We start from the raw sequence: 6509 nt of genomic DNA on the forward strand, positions 1-6509 counted from the left end.
TGTCGACAGTGCCTTGCTGGCTGGGGAATTGTAGCTGTCAGTCACCTGAGTAATGTCGGCGACAGCTGTGGTATTTCAGACGAGGGAGAGGGATTTTATCATTTCTCCTCTCATAGGTCACACAGCCAATGACTAATTGTAGTAAAGGTGAGGCATAAACGGTGACTGCTTTTCCTGACAAGGCTTTGACTGAGCATCGCCGCACAAGAAAAGGTTCATGGCTGTCTGATTATCCCTCCTGACATCCTGGGAGTAAGCCTGCAAGGAGTTTACTCAACTAGGAACCTCACAGCGAGAGGCTTCATTGGGAAATGAAAAGATGAGAAGAAACTCCACAATACAGTTACTCCATAAAAAATTCACACCATTTTGTTGCTTCCAAGGTTGAATCTCTTCAGAGGTTCTGGTGGCAGCTTCTTGGAAGAAGCCTGAAGAAGAGAAAAGTCTGCTCTCAGTTCTCAGGAGATTTGAAATGTCAGTCTCAGTGAGGCTGCAAGAAGGATCTGTACACGCCAGCTTTGAGCTAACATACTGTAGAAAACATCCATGTCTGTTGCGGAGTCTTAAGCAATGTCTCTCTCAAGTGCATGTGCAGTAGTGCATGGATCAAATGGCCACACGTCTATTAATTTGTTAAAAGAGAGAGAGAGAGAGAGAGAAAGAGATTGTCAAAAGGAAAGATTAGAGCTCTCAACCTATACAAACCGCTCCAGTTTAAATTTAATTTGTAAGGATGAAGAGGACTTCAAAGCTTCTTCAGACAACAAAGGCCAATGGATTTGAGGGTCTAGGAGATGGTCAACATCAATTGATGGCAATCCTTCCGCTTAACCTACCTTATCCACACGCATACACACACACACACACACACACACACACACATACACACACACATACTCAGCATCACACTGTGCATCAATAAGCCTGGTGCTTGAGGAGACAGTGAAACGATTATGATAGCATTTTAAAATGAAGAACAGTACAGAGACATTATAGAATCTATAGAATGAGTCTGTTTTGCTCGATGAGCTGAATTACAGTATGTGTTGTTTGCCTCTTTACAAATACTAAAAAAAAAAAAAATGATGGGTGTTGATTTGCACTGTGCCAAAAGGGTTGTTGCTCAGCAACAGTGAAGTGACAATGTGTCATTCATTTGAAATTGTATTTAAAATGAGGGGGAAAACACTGCACACGAGCCAGACATAAAATTCAAAATGTTCAGTAATTAAATCAGCTGAACATATCCACAAATTTTTGTATTTACAGTGCATTTGTGTTGAGCAAAGAGATAAACTTGAAACAGATGGACGTGCGTTGAGCAGCTGGCAGTTACTGAACAAAAGACAACACTGACAACTCGTCATCCTGTGATTGGATTATAAAAGGTTACACCATGGCCACTGAAAAATCTCAGTTCTGATTGTGGTTGTGGATTTGTGGAAGTTGTGGATTAACTTCCAGTAACCGGACAGTATAACAGGACACCTATGACGCAGGTGTGGGTTTGCAGTTTTAAATTACCGCACTTTTAAATGTTTTAAATGTATAGGTAAAGAGCTTGGAGTTAAAATTTGTTGTATGGACACCAACGGGACACAGGGCTTTTGAAGTAAGCCAACTATGGTGAAGCTGCAGCCTGTGAGCATGACGGACAGCTGTAGTGGGAAGAAGAGGACATGTGACCAAAAACTGCAGAGAAAATAAAGACATGAGGAGAAGAATTCACAGGTAGGAGTGTGAGAGGGAAAGAGAGACAGAGATCAAGAGCTGATGTGGCAGTCTCTGTGTGTGTCTGTGAGAGGCAGAGAGAGGGAGCACTGTGCCGTTATCTCCACTGAACTGGACAGTTTTAATAATATTGTGTAGCAGGATGCAACTATTCTCTATCTATAGGTGAGTATCGTCAAGACTTGAGAGAAATCAGTAAAAATGATCTTTCTCTCCCACATTCAAAACCTTGCACCGAGCCTTGTGAACCCCTTCCTGCTTACTTAAATGCTGCTTAATGTAACCGGTTAGTGAATAGCATTGGGTGCGTTGTGTTTTGATGAAGATATCTATCTCTCTATCCTCCAGTCAATTGTGACCATTTTAACTTAGCCCTAAACAAATGAAATGACAATATGTTCGCGTACTTAAGCAATATCACGTATGATATTGCTTTCATATAACTTTTATGTACGAGTGCCACATTAGTTAACAGTAATAAGGAACAACAGATTATGATTTGTTTGTTTACTTCATCATTTATTTGGCTATGCCAACACAAACAGTGCTGCAGCTGGACTGGTACTGGACTGTTGCTTAGCAACACATAAACATTTTCCTGAATGTTGATGTTTATAGTTTTGAGACTTAGCCAAATCTGAAAGCATTTCAAAGCCCATGTTGTTCACCTTACAGTGTTGGCTTCATTTTTGCTCTTCTCTAATTGGTCGGGGTCAGCTGATGTCATATGTGCGCACCGGGAGGTGTACGCTGAAGTATCCAGGCTTCTTTCCGTCCTTCATCCTCTTCTGACGACCGTCCATAATTTAATTCAACTGTTATTTCTGGATATATATTCATCAAGTTTGTTATCTAAGATAGATAACGACCATTAATGTAACATTAATTAACAACTAGTAGAACGCCTGCAAAGCAAAGTGACACATTTAGTTAAAAGTCCCAGGGCTGTTGTACTAGCACTCATGGAATTCCTCTCACCAATCCAATTACTTCAAAACTAACTATTGTATATTAATAAATTCAAGCTAGCAAAAGCAAAAGAGGAGAGGTAAAGGCTGGAGACCCACTTTATAGCGAGGACTCCACAAAAGTGAACATAGAGATACAGAAAGTGAGTCTCAAACTTTCCGCATACTGACTATGGACTATGGAGAACTAACACAACAGCTATAACGATTAACACGGATTTTGTGGAATTACAATACTGCATATTACTGCTCTTACTGTATAACTGACTCTATCAACCAAGACAGCAAATTCTGAGGCAGATACAAAATCTGATACAATTTATACTTCACAAGCTACTTACTCCAAATATTGAAGGTCCTGCTTGAGATCTATACATTGTATATGGGTAAATTACTGATATGATGTGAATGAAACATTAACTGCAGAACTGATTCCTGACACTGAGACGAAGCCAAAGACAAAAAGACGTATGACTGTGTTGGATTTGTTGAAACAACAAAACCAGTCCACTCATGTTTGCGCAGTGGAGTTATCCTGTGGAGTGGAGCTTCTTCCCTCAGACATGATCTTTGGCTTTGTGTTCAGAAGGCTTTTCTTTTGCACATAACAAAGAAAGAGAGAGGACAGATAATGGCTTGTTAGCACCCAAGTTTAGTGAATACATGAATTTTGCCAATCTCAGTGTCAGAATTCACCGTCACCCACCGCTGCACCCTAATAATTTTTCACAGTCATACACTTTCATTTTCACTTGCATATACAAGTGAAGGCTTAATATTTGTGTTTGCGTTTTCTGTTTTAACTACTTTAATCTGAAGAGGGAACCATATTTTGACATGACCTAAAGAGGTATTTCAGGGATTTAGTATTATATCTGCATAAAGCTGGGAGACTTAAGAAAGATAGCTTTTAAAAAGAATGGTCAGAATCCAGGTGGCAGAGGCAACCAGATAGCTTCTTTCATTAGACCCTCCATGATAGCAAAGATGCTGTACGAGTTTGAAACTCCACACTGCAACTTTGTAATGCAGGCTTTGTAATCTCCAAGTGCAATCCAAGGTAACAATGATGACGTTATTTACCTACATTTGAAACTCCTCCAGAGCCACAGAGGACATTGTGCCACAGGTTAAGTAGCACTCTCCATGGCAACTAAACTGAACTGAATGTGTAAAGTCTTTGGAGCGGCAAATTCAAAAAACATCCCATCTGCATGAAATGTATTTTAAATTATCTGATGTCAAAAAAAATTTAAGTTAACTTATTTCCCCAGACTCTTGCCGAGAAGTTAAGATGGATTACATCAAACTCTGATATTGATCTCTGTGGGAAATTAGGTAATGAAATTAGTTAATGGAATACATTATTCTCTGTTTTCATTACTGTGCTGCTGAATTGTGGAGCGCACTTCTGCTCATGCACACTGGGGAGCAATTGTCTTTGCTGCTTCTTCATCATTGCCAGTACATGAGAACCTTAGAATTCATTTATATTAGAAATGGCAGCCTTGTGGTGCAGCAATGGCCCATTATTGAAGTTCACTGCAACTTTTGATTGCTGAGGCTGTTCAAACAACAAGTCCACATAAATACATCAATATGATAATAAAATATTCATTTATACAAAGTAGCCAAAGTCAGAATAGATATCATGTCAGCATTGGAATAAGTGAGATACGCTTTGCTTTTGAAACTGTCAAGTCTTACCTGACAGCTACTCTGGCGAAAGGCAGCTGACAGAACTACATATATTGAAAATGTACCAACACTTCCGTGTACATAAAATGGCTACACAAATACCCACACAGGACACCACTGCACCTGTTTTGAAAACTGAGACATTTCAATTTCAGAATGCAAATGGCTTGGGACTTCTGCTGCTAACGGGTCATGCACTGCAAAAATCAAGACTCACCTTCCAGAGAGTAAAAGAACAAAACAGTGCCCGCTCACAATTCACACAATTCACAAAAGGCTGCATATGATAATCTCAGTTGAGCATTTACTCAAACCAAAGCAAGAGACATGTCAAATGTCACAAAGCTATTGACAGGAGTCTGAAAGCAAAAGTCAAGAGATATTATTTACATGTCATACGTGACATGTTTCTTGAGATGATTCCAGTTCATGTTCCTTTGTTTCATCCATCATTCCTGCCAGTTAGGGCTGAACACTTTGAGGAAAATATCCACAGCAATTTAGATTTTTTTCTATAATTCAAACTACAGGCCTTCATATAGTGCTAGTAGTACATTTGTGCATTAAAAAAAAAAACAACAAAAACAAGTGGAAACCAAAAATCCACTGGCTGAGGTGGAAAAGTCGATGTATGGATGGAGGCAAAATGTGAGTAGTTGCAACGGAAACAGAGCTGGTGAATACGTGAAGATGTACATGTGACATAAATGTAGCATGAGACATCACTGAGCCTTACAATGAAGGGACGAAAACATCGCGTCTGTGTGGAGCGATGGGGAAACTGCAACCTTCCACAAATTAATACATGAAACATTTCCACATTTCTATCATGCTTTTTACATTGTTTTTAACCATCTGAGATTGGACTGGCATGCTTGTTATGACGTTGATGTTGCACCTTTTTCTTCTGCAATGTTTTAAAAGAGCTATTTGTAAGTTTTGATACAGGTACGTAGAGAGCGTTAGCATTCACAGCTGTTTACTTACCAGTCTAGAGGAAATGTTGCAAGTTCAGCATCAAACTTTACTTGCCAACAACTTTCTCCAATGGTGGAGAGAAACACCGATGTTAACTCTTGTCTCTATCAGGTCTTTGCTTCTACTGAACTTAGCATGCTAACCAGCTAACCCCAGGCCTGTCTTGTCACTTTCCAGCAGCGACTCACTGTGGCTTCCAATCTGCCCTGAAGATGTAGCACTGCTCAGAGGGCATGTTATAACCCCTTGTCTTGTAGATGCAATGATGGCTGAAGCTCCACTTTTTCTTCTTTTTCTTTTTTTTTTCACAGAGCAGTGATGTCAATTCTGTTGGGATCGCAAGCCATGAGTTCTGAGAAGAACAATGGAGAGGCCTACAAGCCACTCCAAGGCCTGAGTGTCAAACCATGCGTCCTGAAGGGAACAATAGAGAGGCCCGCGTGCTTCTCCTGAAGCCTGACTCGAGCCATGCCTCGTGGGGAGAACAAAGGAGTGGACTACATTTCCCTCCAGGCTATGGGCCAAAACCACCCCCACAAGTCACACCTAGGTGTAAAATTGGAGTTTGAAAGAAAACTCAGCAAAGGCATTGGCTGAGGCCAGGCATTCCCAGCAGGGGTCCCCGGTGACGTCACTCAGGTGATAACCCTCCTCCTGCGCTTATTCCCGTGCACCAGGTACAGTAGAGAGCTCCTCCAGCTCTCTCCGCGACTCGGCTGCTGAAAGGGAGCAATCTGCCAACATCTGACCTTTTCTCCAGAACTTCTTCAAGCCCAGGTCACAGTCTCCAACTCGCAGGCCGAGCACAGATGCTGTGTTTCTCTTCTTTAGGATCCGACGTAGATCGCTGTGCAATCAGCTGATTTCACGTCCTGTGAGGACGAGCGCCGACTTTGTTAAAGACAAACAAAGTTCACCGTCTCTCATCTGTGATCTTCCCGCTGCCGCCGAGGAACTCATCACTGTCACCGCCAGGAGAGAGACACGACCCGCCGAGCTCCAGCCGAGGACCGAGCTCCGGCCGAGGACCGAGCTCCGGCCGAGGACCGAGCTCCGGCCGAGGACCGAGCTCCGGCCGAGGACCGAGCTGTGGAGACCCAGAGACTTTCTGTCCTGACTCCGGAGGACCGGAGC

The 6509-nt window shown here is 41.9% G+C and overlaps 1 long non-coding RNA gene across 1 annotated transcript; it reads right to left on the bottom strand.

The window, feature by feature from the left end:
- Window positions 1–2242: 2242 nt before the first annotated feature.
- On the bottom strand, window positions 2243–5698 carry LOC139631209 (uncharacterized). Its single transcript, XR_011693325.1, has 3 exons — window positions 5385–5698; window positions 3041–3294; window positions 2243–2555 (listed from the first exon to the last, which is right to left on the bottom strand). It is a non-coding gene; the product is annotated as an uncharacterized lncRNA (long non-coding RNA).
- Between the last annotated feature and the right edge of the window lie 811 nt (window positions 5699–6509).

The sequence above is a fragment of the Trachinotus anak genome, unplaced genomic scaffold, assembly GCF_046630095.1.
Source record: "Trachinotus anak isolate AG129_WGS33_773 ecotype Australia unplaced genomic scaffold, CSIRO_AGI_Tana_v1 ptg000013l, whole genome shotgun sequence".
NCBI classification, from domain to species: Eukaryota; Metazoa; Chordata; class Actinopteri; order Carangiformes; family Carangidae; genus Trachinotus; species Trachinotus anak.